Source organism: Camelina sativa, chromosome 6 (assembly GCF_000633955.1).
Source record: "Camelina sativa cultivar DH55 chromosome 6, Cs, whole genome shotgun sequence".
Lineage (NCBI taxonomy): Eukaryota > Viridiplantae > Streptophyta > Magnoliopsida > Brassicales > Brassicaceae > Camelina > Camelina sativa.
The window spans coordinates 9,513,328-9,529,909 of NC_025690.1; the positions used below are offsets into that span (position 1 = coordinate 9,513,328).

At 30.6% G+C, this 16,582-nt stretch overlaps 1 pseudogene; it reads left to right on the forward strand.

Annotated features, from left to right (window-relative positions):
- On the forward strand, window positions 3,600-5,848 carry LOC104698857 (annotated as a pseudogene).

Genomic DNA, 16,582 nt, shown 5'->3' on the forward strand with positions numbered 1-16,582 from the left:
TTGCTTGACAATCCCGCACAATATCGCCGTCTAGTGGGTCGTCTGGTTTACTTAATATTCACGCGACCTGAGTTAAGTTATGTGGTACACATACTCACTCAGTTCTTAAAGACGCCCCGTCTCCAACATTGGGAAGCCGCTACTCGGGTGGTTCAATACTTGAAAGGAACACTCGGACAGGGCGTGTTCTTAAGTTCTGACCCGGATCTTTCTCTCTTCACCTATTGTGATTCTGATTACAATACTTGTCCATTCTCCCTCCGCTCTTTAACTGGTTATGTGGTTTCTCTTGGTGGTTCTCCAGTGTCTTGGAAAACGAAGAAACAACAGGTTTTCTCTCGTTCTTCGGCTGAAGCCGAATACAAGGCTATGTCAATGGCTATCTGCGAAGTTAAGTGGCTTAAGGAACTTCTTCTCACTTTCGGTGTCACACATTCTGCTCCTGTTGCTTTCTTCTGTGATAATGAAGCAACTCTTCACATTGCTGCTAACCCAGTCTTCCACAAACGCACCAAACATATCGAAAGTGATTGCCATTTTGTTCGTGATGCGGTTCAAGATGGTACCATTTCTACTCATCACGTTTTTTCCGAGGAGCAGGTTGCGGATTTTCTTACTAAAGTACTTGTTCGACAACAATTTGACTATCTACTCCGCAAGATGGGAGTTCCTGATCTCCACTCGCCATCTTGAGGGGGAGTATTAGGCAGTTTAGTATCTAGGATATTTTCCTAAGATATCTTTCTATATTGTTAAGGCAAGAGATATGTTTAACTTCTATTTAGACATATCCTTTTTCCTATTCTTTAGAATCTTCTTTTTCTATATAAACATGTAAACGTTGACAGATGATTCAATAAGAATGACAGAGCAATTTATTAGTTTAGCATTACTTTTCATAGATCTCTTCAAAACAAACTTATTTTAATTAAACTCACTGATTAACAAAAATATATTTTTTGTGTGTGTATACCATAGTTTAAGTTTTTTTTTTCAACAGACATAAATCTATTAAAATAGATAAATGGCTTCTAACTTCTAAATAAAAACACTTCACTTTATATGTAAAATATAAAATGAAATGATATATAAAAAATAACATTACAAATTTACAATACGTGTGTTTTATATTTTCAGAATTAATAGAATAGTATAATTTTAAAGCCTTTCCCTTAAAAATTAACTCTTAAAATCATAAGTATTTACAATAACTATACTCTTTCAAAAGAAATAACTGTGAAAAAATGTAACAGTAAATAATACTTGATTTCTTTGAAATAAAAAATGTGAAAGTTTTTACAATGCCACTTTTTAAGAAGTCATTTTCAAATTTACTACATCAAAGTGAGCATTTGTAAGCATATCACTCATTGATAAGAAATTGACTAAATTACCCTCATTTAGTGAGATAAAAGTTATAAAATCCTAGAATCCCAAACATGATATTTTCTAGTCCTTCTCGTCCAAAATAAATATTAAAATCCAAAAATTTATTTGTAAGTTTTAAAATTTATTTAAAAGGTTTTATTAGCTGATTTAAAAAGTATATAAAAGGTTTTATAAGTTGATTTATAAAAATAACTTGATGGAATTATGAGTTTTTGTAAGTTTTAAAAGACATTTAAATACTTGATAAGCTTATTTATATATTTAATCACAGTTGTTTATAAGGGTTTGAAATTTTTAAAAAGTATTAAAAAGGTTTTCTAAGCTGACTTATAAAACTAATGACAGTGAACAACAAGAAAAGGAGGTAATGACCAATGCTGATGATGAAAATAAACGTTTTCCCCCAAAATTAATTAAGGATAAAATAAGAATAATAGTATATAAATATTGTGGTATTTTGATTGTTTTTTTCTTATGTATAATTTTCGATAAAGGATACTGTAACATGGACGTTACTCAAAAATCAATATTATGAAAGATGATAACTCTCTCCATTTGAGTGCAACATTAACAGTGAAGAGAGTGTCACCTGTGTATCCTCATTAAAAGTAAATAGACCTAAATTTAAAAGGAATTGAAACATCTTTCATGTTTTTTTTATATCGCAAACAGTTTCAATATTTACATTAAAAACTTAGAGAGGCTTAGAACATGTTCAAAGAAAATAGATGCATCACCGAAAGAAAAATGGGCATTGGAAGTGAATCAAATAGCCACTTCTTCCTCTTGGCGTAAAGCATGAATGTATGGGCATATGGTTTAGGAGTTACAATTTTGTCAATAGTTTGAAGAGTTAATATTGTAAAGAAATTCATGAAAGTTTGTCCCTAAAGAAATAAATATTTAAAAAAGAATGCGGTTTTGTTCACTATCAAATGGAAGATAGTTGAATAAAACTGTAGAATTAAAAAAATACAGAGACAAAGAAGAAGATAGTTGATTAAATTCATGACTGTTGGTTTTCATATTCTAATATTTATAGGTTGTCAAAAAGAAAACTGAATGAAATTCTTATTAAAAATCAAATTCTAGGGTTATATTCAAGAAATTGAAGAGCTAACATGAAAGGAAGATGTCTATCTTAATTATATCTATTAAATAGTTAGCCAAGCTACAATTCTTGATAAAATAAAAGGTTAGTGTTTCATAGTATTTAGTTGAGAAGCTTAAGTATAAATATATCTAAATACTTAAGCTTTTTAGAATTCATTCAACCAAAAAACTAGTTGTTACAAAATATGCAACCTTAGATCAAGCTTTCATTTAAAATATATATTTTTGAAGTTTTAGACAAGAATTGTAGAATATTTTGTTGATGCATGTATCTAATAATTCAATTACAAAATGAGAAAACGTATGTGAAGTACTAAAACAATCAACTTCAAATTATATTTTTCAAGAATTCCACAATTAAAAAAACAAATATAAACTCTACATAAAAAAAAATTAATAGCAATTTTTTTTTAAACGGTAAGTCATAAGGCAACGCAGAGGGCAGGTATTCATCTAGTTCATTTAAAAGGAATCAAGAGATTAAAAAATACAAAAATTTCCTCTCAATTGGCTTTTTTAGCTAATCTTTTGTTGACAAAAAAGAATACAAAATTAAAAATAGTGTGAAAATATGAATTCAAAGAGTCAATCCAAGTTTTTGAAGAAAAAATAGGAAATACGTTATTGAATAATAGATGAATTTAGCACAAACTTCATTTTGAAACTCAACAAAACAACTTTTGTTTCAAATAAGTCTTAGATTTATTTTTATCTCTAACGTCTTCTCTAACTTTATTTTTATGAGACTAAATGAGTAATACAATTTTTTCTTTTTTGAAAAATGTAATACTATTTTTCCAACATCAATTTTACGTGTTAGTCAAATGTATTGGACTGTGACATATTTTGACCATAGAAACAATTACAAAGCTGTTTATTATGGTTATTAAATATCAGTGCTCATCAATAAATCCAAGGACAATATATGAGGTTCATGATATTTCTTTTTTGTATATAAAAAATTTTAGTTGGTAGGCGATTCATTCCAATATATTGTCACATTTATCACATTTTTTATCCAACTTGTGAAAGTTAAATAATTTTTATTCATCTATTTAAGACCCACGATTTCATTGTTCCGCCTCACAACAATATATATGAGCTTGTTTTTGATGATAGGATTGTGGGTTATAGCCTTAGTGGCTGTGAGGATTGGCCATTGGTGGTACCGATGGTCCAATCCTAAATCTAACGGCAAGTTACCTCCGGGATCAATGGGTTTTCCGATCATCGGAGAGACATTCAATTTTTTTAAGCCTCATGGATTCTACGAGATCAATCCCATATCTCAAGAAAAAGGTGTTGAGGTCAGTCTTCAGATTTTACACTCTTTAACTATACACGATAAATATATAAATATATAGATTCTGTATGTGTGTTGTGTGATCGTTTCAGGTATGGGCNTGTGTGATTGTTTCAGGTATGGGCCTTTGTTTCGGACGAACATTCTTGGAGTAAAAACAATTGTTTCGACGGATAAGGATGTGAACATGGATATTTTACGACAAAAGAACAAGTCGTTCATTTTGAGTTACCCGGATGCTTTAGTAAAGCCACTAGGAAAAGATAGATTGTTCTTCAAGATAGGAAACACCCACAAGCACATGAAACAGACAACCCTGCATCTTTTGTCCTCCGAGGGTTTGAAGCGGAAGATATTAAAAGATATGGACCGTGTTACACGCGAGCATCTTATTTCGAAGGCTAGCAAAGGAAGACTCGATGTTAAGGACACAGTATCAAGTGTAGTCTATCTTTTCTCTTTTATATTTTAGTGTGATAGATTTCAGTTACAATGTTGCATGCTAGTTTCTCACTCTTTAAGCCTTTCTAAAAAAATATATTTGCAGTTGATAATAGCGCACTTGACACCAAAGATGATAAGTAATCTCAAACCAGAGACTCAAGCAAAGCTTATGGCAAACTTCAAGGCCTTCAGTTTTGATTGGTTTCGATCATCCTATATTATCTCTGCTGGGAGGGGTCTCTATAATACCGTTTGGGTGCGATTTGTTTTTTTTTTCTTTTTCTTTCTTTTTTAGCATTCTCGGGAAGTAACTTACTTATAACCAGTACTGCTTATAACACGAAACCATGAAATATAATATTGTATGCAGGCATGCAGAGAAGGAATCCAAGGGATAAGGGATATCTACAAGAGGAGGAAAACATCAAATGAGAAGTACGATGACTTCCTCAACACGGCGATAGAGGACTTAGAGATAATAGGAGGCTTAGTGAACGAAGATGCAATTGTAGCCCTCATATTTACTCTTTCATGTATAACTCAAGATACCACATCTAAGGCCACTTGCTTGGCTGTGAAATTCCTATCAGAAAACCCAAAAGTTCTCGCAGAGTTAAAGGTATGTAATATATCATATATGCATATGGATCGATAAGCTAGTATATTTTTGATCTAAGCATCTAATAGTAGTCGACGATGACATGTAGTCTAATGCTTTGTTGTTAGAAAAATAAAAACAAAGTACTGATAGTATTCATGGTGTTATTAAGTATGTTCAAGATCTTTTGCATTTGTATTGAGAATATCATATGTACATGAATAATTTGTCAGAAAGAGCACGTGGCGATCCTTGAAAGCAGAGAAGAAAAAGAAGGTGGGGTTAGTTGGGAAGAATACAGACACAAGATGACTTTCACCAACATGGTAAATTTACTTTACTTAGCTCCAAGGTTAATACAACATTTATCAGATTAACAAGGTGCCCCGTTTTTTATTTACACTTTATAGGTTATCAATGAGTCGCTTCGAATAACAAATCTGGCTCCTATGATGTTTAGAAAAGCGGTGAGGGACGTGGAAATCAAAGGTAAGTAGTAGTTAGAAGTAGTGTAGTACCACCAATGCCACTAATATATTTTATATGGATAAAAAATAAATGAGGTTGGATAGTGATGATTATACCTACAATGGTTCATTTTGATCCTGAAATCTATGAAAACCCTTTTGAGTTTAAGCCATGGAGGTGGGAGGTATTGTACATTTACTTTAGTCTATCTTTTGTTTTCCAAAATTAATATTACAATTTTATAATTCTACTTTATCCTTTAATTTTCTAGCTAGATACATTAGTTGAAACATTATATATCTGGTGTACAGGGGAAAGAGTTGCGGTCCGGGTCTAAAACTTTCATGGTGTTTGGAACGGGAGTTAGACAATGCGCTGGTGCAGAGTTCGCTAGGCTTCAGATTTCAGTTTTCCTTCATCATCTTGTCACCACTTACAATTTCTCGTTATCCCAAGACTGTGAGGTGGTCCGTGTACCTGGTGCTCATCTCCCCAATGGCATCTCTATAAACATCTCCAAGTGTGACAAATGATACCGCCTTATCAAATCATATCATCGCCTTAATGATAATAATATGAAATCAATTTCTTCTACAACTCTACGATTTCCATGCGATTCTCCTACTTGTTTGTCCACCGCCTATGTGTAGAGATAATAGCATACCATATCTTGTCGTCGATCATGTATGTTTTTTTTCTGTTCCCATTTGTGTTTCGGACCATACTTAAACCTCTTTATTCACCTCTTTATAAGAAAACAAAATTTGTATACATAATTGTAAAATAAAAAACCCCAAAGTGCTATTTTATAAACCAAACTGATATATAATTTTGTTCTAATTGTAAACACTAAATCTTAACCACCTCATTTGTAACAAACCGATATATAATTAAGTTATAATTGTAAAATCTAAACTCTAACCACCTTATTTGTAAACACAAACCGATATTTAATTTCGTTCTAATTACAAAATCTAAATCCTAACCACCTCATTTGTAAACCCAAACCGACATATATATATATATCTTATAAATTATTAGTATTTAGAAAATGTAAATAGGAAAAAATAATAATCAATTAACCCTAGCAAATAGCTATCATAGCTTCTTCTTCCTTCTTCTTTCTTCCTTCTTTTTTCTCCGTCTACCCACTCTACTAATATTTTATATATCCTTAAGGTGAAGGTATATTAAACGAACTGAAACTTCTAAAATTGATGAGATTTCAGAGGAGATCAACAAAAATAACAGTGATGATGTCCATTGAAAGGAGTTTGGCAACAAAACTTGACTATGAAACTTTGATGGATGAGTTTGCAAGTAAAAATACAAGTAGAACCATTTTCACAAAAAAAGAAAATTGACTGTGATGCTTTAGAATTTTTTGTGCTTTTGTTAAAACTATCCAGATTTATTATTTAGTTTGATAAAAAAAAAATTAGTTTAAATATGTGAAAATCAGCCTTTTTTCAGTTTGGTTGTAGCCACAAAAAACATAGCGCCAACTCTGTGTATCCCTATATATATGTTATATCATATGGAATAGAGGGATAATACAAGAGAATAATTCCCTAAAATTCTTGTTATAACACGTTATCAGCACGAAACCCTAAACGAGTGAGCAAAACAAAAATTACCGCTAGAAACCTTAATTAGTCGTCAGCTCCGTTTTCATGGCGTCTTCGTTTACCAACAATGGAGATCCTAAATAAATCTTTGGATCGAGATAAGTTTATTCTATCCTCATATAAATTAATATATGATCAGCTTTATCTCTCTTTGTTTGATGTGTTTAACTGTTTATCATATCGTTGAATCATCCATTATTATTCGGTGTATTTGTTTAATCATGGCTTCACGAACTCACTGCCATCATAATTAATTATTTGATTTAATTCGTGAAGTAGATAAACTGATAAAGCTTTATCATACTTTAATTTTTCCTCAAATACATGAAAGAGGTTCCATCGATTTATCTATGCCTGATAAAGTAAATAAACAAAATAGGAATAGTTCAACTTTCTTATGCTTGTAATTGGTTTGATGAATCGTTGGTTTGGTAAACCAAAATTCTTATTTTCTGTGTACATGATTTACTGTATAAGCAAAGACAAGCTTATTGTTTGTAGTTGTGCGTATATATATATATATATATATAAAATAAAAAATAAAATAAAATTGCTTTGTTAATTTACCAAGAACATGCTTTTAGTAATTAGTTTGGTAATTTAATTCGTTGGTTTAGCAAAACCAGAATCAATGTTTATTGTTTCACCGGCGAGATGCCGAGATCTATACTTTATATATTCCTTTTAACGGATTTATACTTTATTGTTGGATTAATCATATGTTCTACCGCATATCGGTTGATTATATATACTATATTGATTACTATAGATTCAAATATTGGCATAAATATTAACTTTTGTTCATGTTTTATTTATTGGTGAGGTATATCGTATATGTGGTGTCGATCAATATCTCCGCTGGAATTCTCAAGCCACCACCTCCCCTGTTTCCCCAAATTTCAAAACCATTGAAATCGATTGAGGATGGTTTTAGTCGGTCTAATAATTGGAGTAAGCAAATAATCATATGCCGACGGTGTCTCTGCCTCTGATTATGTTATGACATCTTCATCGAGATAAGTACTATCATCATATTTTCTCGATTATACTTTGGTAAATGACCTATAAAACGTTTTGAAAAAAAAAATGATGCTTAAAACTTATTTAACACTCATTTATATAATTGTTTATAATATTTGTGAATTACATTGTTTGTTTAATTATAAATTTAAATCTAATTAAATTTAGATATAATATCATAATTAAATATTTAAATAATGTCATCTAACTTTCTTTGGTGAATACATTGAAAATTTAGTAACAAATTACTAAATAATAATTATTGATTATATTTTCTTGGCATCACTTCTATGGGGAGGTTTAAGTCCAAGTATATGACCATAAAAATTCACTAGTTCTTTAGAATAATCTAAAGATAGTAAATGACTAAAAGTCTATAAGAGAATATATACAAACAACTTAATTCTACTTATAACCAAGATTATAATAGAAAATAATATCATTGTTGGAAATATATTAGAGAAAATATATTCTACTTGTCACAAAACTTTAGAATAATCTAAAGATAGTAAATGACTAAAAGTCTATAAGAGAATATATACAAACAACTTAATTCTACTTATAACCAAGATTATAATAGAAAATAATATCATTGTTGGAAATATATTAGAGAAAATATATTCTACTTGTCACAAAATATTGTTGTCACGTAAGACACAATATAGTGAAAAATATATTTTTTTTAAAATATTCTAATCTTATTTTTTGTGACTGTATAAAATTATGAAATGTTGATGTAAATCACATCCTATTGGCTTGGTATATTCATTGAACTGAATATAACTTTATGCAAATAAAAAGGAAAATGCCACATCAATGATAAGAAAGTTGCTATAAAAGTGATTATAAATGTGGGTATGGTATCTATATAAGGTCGTGGTTAAGTCGACTTGTATCTCCACTATAAGTGAATAATAAGTACATGAGGCACTTATCTCATCTATATATGATGATGATGAAAGAAATTAGTGTGAGACCATTTCCACTATTCTACTACAATAATAAGTAGTAGAAAAAGTATTGAAAGCTCATGAAGAGTATATATACTATTGTCTATGGGAACACAATTTGATATTAATGTGTTATAGTCTCCCAATTGGTCTCAAAGTCAAAAGGGTGTAAGATATAATACATGACCCAATTTGAGAATATTATTGATTACGGAGTGTGATTCAAATCGAGATTGATAGACATGAAGTGTCATCATCTCGAGGGGGAGAATTAATGAATCCCACAAGAGGTGATGGAACAGTAATAAAATTATGTTCACACCCAAAATGAGTTTAGTCACTCATATGATAGAGCAAATTTTGAGGATATGAAAAGTAATCATGCTGAGACAATAAACGAAGGAAATACTTTGAAATCATAAGTATGATTACCCAAGGCAATAAAAGTATTTTAGAGATTACATGCATTATCTAGAAGATAAAATGCTTTGTGAAAATTTCACTGTTTGGCATGACCGATTAAGCCATTCCGGTTCAGTAACGATGCAAAAGAATAATCAGAAATTTCTCAAAAGATTGATTAGAGAACCTAAAGAGTTTTCCTAGTGATTTCTTATGTGTGCTGATTTCTTATGTGTGTCGATTATATGGCTTTCACGGACCCCATGAATTTGGATAGTGTCAATTTTCTGGTACGTATACAAAGAGATATTGTGGACTGATCATCCACTATATATGTTTGTTATGAACATGCAATCTCGAGTTTGTGAGAGTATTTGGTTAATTGACAATGGTGGTGAAACCAAGCTATGTAATTGACATAAATGACTATATATGTCAATAAGTTCGCATCGGGCCAGCGAATTATCATGAGTACTCCCCACTGTAATTGGTTTGGGTCAGAAACCAGATATATTCCATCTAAATGTATTATACATGTTGCGTTGTTGCTCCACCACAGTGATTAAGATGGGATTTGAAAGAATGTTGAAAATATGTTGGATATAAATCTCTCTTGATGATTGAATATCTTGAGCTGCAGAGACTGTTGTTTCAGTGAGTCAGTCTTTCCAACATGAGGGGGAGAAAATAAACAGCTGGTAAAGAAATATATTGTAAGAAATTATCTTGATCCTCGTACTAAGAAATGTGCACTAGAAATTAAAAAGATAATTTATTGGCAAAGTTTTCAAAGATGCTAAAAGCATACATGAGCCATTTTCTGACATTGAGTGAAAAAGTCACATATACCAGTTGTGCTCTAATTAATGTCCTAGAAGGATAAGATCAACTGCTAGTAAGTCTAAAGATCGCATGAAGTGTGATAGACTTATGGTTCCAAATATAAACATCCTCGGAAAATAAAAGAAGCATAATTTAATATGGCACCGAGGAAGCAAAGAGTTATGAAAAATTTCTAAAAGAGATGTAGGCATGAGTAAGAAAGAGATTCAGGAACCTGAGAATCATAATGAAAAGAAATCTCAACAAGTTGAGTCATGTCTAGAATGAAAAGGAACCAATAAGCAAATCGACGTCGTAATATGTTTGCATGCAGTGTTGCAGTTGATGATGTTATGGATAAAAATCGAGGATCATAAACCGCTGTTAATAGAAAAGTTTTATTGAAAAGTCTACACAAAGAATGATTGGTTAATCATTGAAAGAAGTAACTATTTGAGATAGTTCAGTCTCTTAAAGAGATAATATTTGGACTTGTAGTCCTTACACTTGAAAGTGTAAAATGAGTGAAACATAAGTGGATCTGTATGAGAAATTAAGTACGTGTAGTAGTACTATGATTCTCAGAAAATACTTATGAGAGATGTACTCTCTTTTGGTGGAAGCAACTATTTTAGATCTCTTATGAGTTTTGACAATAAGAGTAAGACTTGATTCAGTCTAGTGAGAAGGTTTTTAAACTGTCAGAAGTTTCCTTTAAAGTGATCATATTGCTAGAAGCAATTGATCTTAGTGATCTCATAGTGGGTTGAAAATAAATCGGGAACAAGTTAAGAGAAGATCTTAGAGTTGTGTAAATCCAAGATTGAACAATAGTTGTAATTATGTTCAAGAAATATTTTCAACAAAGTTTGAGGATGTAGGCATCTGCTGAACCTTGTTCAAAGAAAAATTGTATGTGTCTCCTCTCTCTTCTACACTTACAAGTGGTTCTTGTGAAAAGAATACAAGAACAAGTGTAAAGTATGTTGATAAAAGTATCTTACATGTAAAATGGTCTGGAAGTACCATAAGAAGAGTTAAAAGAGAAAGTTTTACAAGGAGCATACAAATAAATCTTATGTATAAGATGATTGTTTGGAAAATTATATGTAAAAGAAGATTTGGGCTTAAAGTTCAAATAGATCTTCTATATGAAAGGGGTTCAAATGACTTGAATTTCAATGACCCAAGAAAATATATGATGATCATATGAGCTTGTACCTGAAAGCACTACTTATAACAGTTCAGAAAAGATGATATATATGATCATAATGCATAACCTGAAGATGATGCTTTCAGGGGGAGAAATACGATTATGTGCGTGGTTGTACTCTTTTTCCTTTATCATGGTTTTTATCTCATTGGGTTTTTCCATGAAAGGTTTTTAACGAGACAACAAAAGAACATGCGAAAGATAAACACTTGAAGAGGAATATTATGATTCCAATGGTGAAGACTATCATCTTCAAAGTCTTTGACATACATTGATGAGATCGTGAGAGGCGAAGTTAATGATCAAGATGAGTCATCTAAGAGACCAACAGTCTGCAGAAGAATGGTGATGTACGGTGATATACATGTCCTACAAATTTGTTCAAGTGAATATTTGGCGAACCATCTACCAAGACGTTTTCAACCACTACTTCAAAAGGAAGATACTTCATCATATTGGATTGCGTCATTTTGAAGATTTCAAGTGGTGTACTTAAGGGGGGAGTAAAGCGCGCTGCACTCTTTTTCCCTTAACCATGGTTTTCCTGGTAAGGTTTTTAATGAGGCAACATCTCACATGCGCATTTGGAACTACATTTTTATAATGGTCTTCCAAGGGGGAGTGTTATGAATATATCTATTATAGTATGAATGCACATTATCGGCCCATTAGTGGACTTGTAAACCCTAATATGTATCCCTATATATATGTTATATCATATGGAACAGAGGAATAATACAAGAGAACAATTCCCTAAACCTCTTGTTATAACATATGAGTTAATCTTAGCCAATATTTATATATTATTATGTCAAAAGAGTCACTGAACTTATTCAAAACAAAGTTTGGATAGATAAAATACTAGAGAACTAGGTACTAACATGCGGTCATCCGCAGGCTGAATTTTTTTTTGATAAAAAATTGTAATAATTTATTTTGTTATTATGTTATTTATTAATATTAAAATCTAAGCTGTTAAACTCAAACTGAGGTAGATTTTATTTGATTAGATTTTTGATAAAAATTTTAACTTGTTCTAGTAAAAAATGTTGATAAAATTTGTAGTTGTAGATTTTATTAAATTAGATTTTTAAAATCTGTTCAATTTTTAATAATTTTTTTTTCAAGTACGAATCAGTTTAGATTCGAATAGATTTTATTTACTTTTGTTGATTTTATTTAATCTAACCTGTCTATGATTTTTTTATTAATAATTAATAAAGATTAATTAATTAATTAAACTTTTTTAATTGCAAGTGAATGTAATTTTTACGCATTTTAAGATTAGTTTTATATTTGTACTTCCTAATAAATATAGTAGGATGTGTGGGTTTTGATTATATGTATTTGAAACATAAATTATATGTTGCATATATAGAAATTGTCAAAAATTAACTAAAAAAAAATTGTGGACGAAATAACATCTCAGTAAGAAATCTTTAATCAAATAAGCTCCAGTCTATCAAATAAGAGGAAATTTTACATTTTAAAACGTATATAATATTGATGATTTGATAATTAACATAATATTCGTCCTTTTTTTTTTTTTACAATGATTATAAAGTATATAGTTCTTCGCTGTTACTCGTGAACAAATCGGTCGATGTGAGAAGGTTTAGTTTTTAGCTTGCGAGTACTTAATGATACAACTCAATGTTTTCTTTTTCTAATTACACTAATGATGAGTGTAGGCATTATATATTCTAATTTGTTGGTATCAGTATTTTGCCCTGTTTTAAAAATTGGTCTAGACGGCTGTATAATGGTTGTTTATACGATCGGCAGCTCTTTGAAGTCACGATTTCATCATAATTGACCAGAAACTTGGATATATAAAAAAAAAAAATTGAGAACTTTAGAAATTTTAACTATGCAATATTTATAGATCTATTATACGAGGGTTGAAACTATAAAAATAACAACATAAAACTAACTTTTTATATGCAGTTGCAGAAAAAAATGAAGAGACAATTTAAAACTAACTTTATATGCATAGATGTCAATCAACTCTTTTGGCAGAACCCTTCATATCAACGAAGTGCCTATAAATTATGTCACATCACATGCTAAACTGTAAATTGTGAATAGAGAGAATTTGATTGTATTATTATTGTTGTATTATCAAATGGAATGATACACCTTAACCTTATATATGAGCACAAACTATCCTCAGAAGACATAATTAAATAGATTACATAGAATAATATAATTAATGTATATTAGAGTAATATATGGGATTTGAATACTCATACGTGATATGATGGTACTCTTTCTTTAATACACTCCCTCAATCTCAAGGGGTTTATAAAGCGAAGCGGAAATAATTGCTTGAGATTGACAAGTCCAAGTGTTGAGAAGGAGATCCGATTATGAATCGAGAAGATGAGGTGTTATTGTTGAGCAAGACTTTCTAAAGACCCGATCCCATGACGAGTTGTGTGATGTTGATGTGGCCGACATCAATGATGGTTAGAGAAGCAGATCCGAATTCTTATTTTTTTTTTTGGAAAGAATTAAAGAGAAAAAAGCATTATAGCTTGAATGATAGAAACATTTTTGGCTTGAAAATAAAAATTATAATAGAAGAAGTATTGGACTTAGATTCAGAGGTCTAAGATGGTAGACTTGAATAAAAAGAACCTTGGTGGTTTAGATTCAGAGGTTCATCGTGAACTTAAATGTGAAAGCACTTGGTTTAAAAAAACAAAAATAAGCAAAAGTAGCACATAGCTTAGAAACAGGAACGGAGCTGATCGTTAGATCATTGTGGCTCTGATACCATGTGAATAGAGAGAATATGATTGTATTATTATTGTTGTTGTATTATCAAATGGAATGATACAACTTATATATAAACACAAACCATAACCAAATGACATAATTAAAGGGATTACATAGAATAATATAATTAATGTATATTAGAGTAATATATGGGATTTGAGTACTGATGGGTGATATGATGATACTCTTTCCTTAATATTTTTGGCACACTGTTTCAAAAGTCTATGTCCTCCTCATGATTTAGAGCTTGAATGCTATACTGTTTTGCATACTTTCACATTTTGTAAAACGTGATTCCACTTTACACATATCCAGGGGAAAATTCACGTTTAAATAATTATTGGAAAACTTAGATATAAAATTTTCATGAAAATGATTTTTCAATTTATTATTTTAAAATTATGACTAAGTTTGGAAAAGCTCATTCATCTACTAATAATAGTATTCTCGCCGTTTCATATTCTTTGTCATTCTAGATTATTTTACACATATTCAAAAAACATTTAAATTTTCTATTTTATCTCTAACTCATATACTATTTTATTTAATATAAATAAATAATAAGCTAAAAAATAGGAACAAAACTGAAATTTTTATCAAACATCCCCACTCATGAAAATCATAAACGACAACTATTATGAAAGACAAATTTTCATTCTAAAACGACCATTAAACTGAAACGGAAGAAGTAGTTTTTTCGACGTTTGAAAAAATCATTTATGTTCAGCTTAAAATTTGTGTTACTCGTTTGATTGCACTATATTATATTACCCTTCTATTATTCTGAAATACAAATTAAACACATAGTGTTACACATTACCATGAGGGTTTATATTTACCATTTTTGAATTGTCAAATTATATGTTTGATAAAAAAATCCATTGTTTGTTGATAGAAGAGTTACTCTTTTAAAAGTTCATCAGAAATTCCGTTATTTCCTTATTAAACTAGAAGAATTGAAATGTCTATTACAGTCCATTTCTATGGTGTTTCTCACCAAAGTTGACTCCAACAAATGACGTTATCCTACATAGTAGAAACTGACGTTATGTCTATTTCATTGTATTTATTTATATTTGGCCGTAGTCGTTTGGAGTCCTTTGTTTTTGTTGGTTACATTTGGTTTTTGGACTTCTTCATTAGTTATTTAGGAGAAGATAAGTTTTGTTATGTTGGTTGTGTTTATGTTTTAGGAGTTTTTGAATTGTTTTATTTTTGTCCCAATGGTGCAATGAAGGGAATAAAAATTTGTGAACTCATGCATGTATATTAAACTTTGGAATTTATATATTAAAGAAACTCGAAGCATGTATTTTAAACATGGCTAATCTTCATTTGTTTATTTTAATAAAAATGTGAAATTTATTTGAAAAATAATAATGTAAGAATAACAAACTAAACAGAGTTTGAGTTAAATACAGAGGCCACAAACACAGTTCTAGCTTCAAAGTGATAGCCACCATAGTGAATGAGATTTCCAACAAATCTTACCATGAACTCCACCATTTCGCTTGTCCTATTAGTTGTCTCCATCTATCAACCCTCTTGGTAACATGCTTAACAAATCTTAACATGTTAATTAAAAAAAAGGAAAGGTTTAGGTAGTAAAAAGATGCAAAGAATAAGATATTTAATACATCAAAACATGTAAGAATATCAACCTTTTCATCGACTAAGAGAAGGATTATTCCCATAAATTCATTATCTTTCTTGATATGTGCGAGCATCCCAAGAATGAAGTTGACGGCCAACAACTTGTTGGGAGGAACGACCAAGTCGCAAACCATCAAAGCTCACATAATTTGCCTCAGCAGGAATCGCAACAACATCAACATCAGATATTTTCTCAAATATAAAGTTTCAGTTTTTTTGTATCAAGATGCAAGGATGAATTTGTGGCTGTGGGTGGTGTGATAGGATTTATAGTTGTCCTATAGAAAGGCTAATCGACATAAGGTGGAGTGAGAATGATTTATCCAATTTCCGTTTTAACTGTGGACAATTAAAATCTCAAGCACGATATGAAAGTCAAGTAGTGGAGTTTAAAATAGAAATGAATACATGATATTAAGAATCTTACTTATGTATAACGCTTGATGACTGTTGATGATTCATGTATTTAATTAGATACATGATTATAGAATCGACCAAAGTGTATATCGTTTCTGTCAATGACGTGTCGAGAGTTTGGAAAATGTTTTTTAGGATTTCTTTTCCACACAACTTGGCGAGGGTCTGAACCAGCCGATGCACTCATAATTTTGGTTGCCATGCGGTTGCTATCAAGTAGCCATGATCATCTACATATAGCAAAAATGAATAGCCATTTGTGAAGACAGTAATTCCAAACATTATAGACAAAGCAGAATGATCAGAGAGATGATATCAACACAATGCCATTACCAAATGTAGGTTAAAGAATACATAGTCACAAAAAAAAAAAAAAAAAAA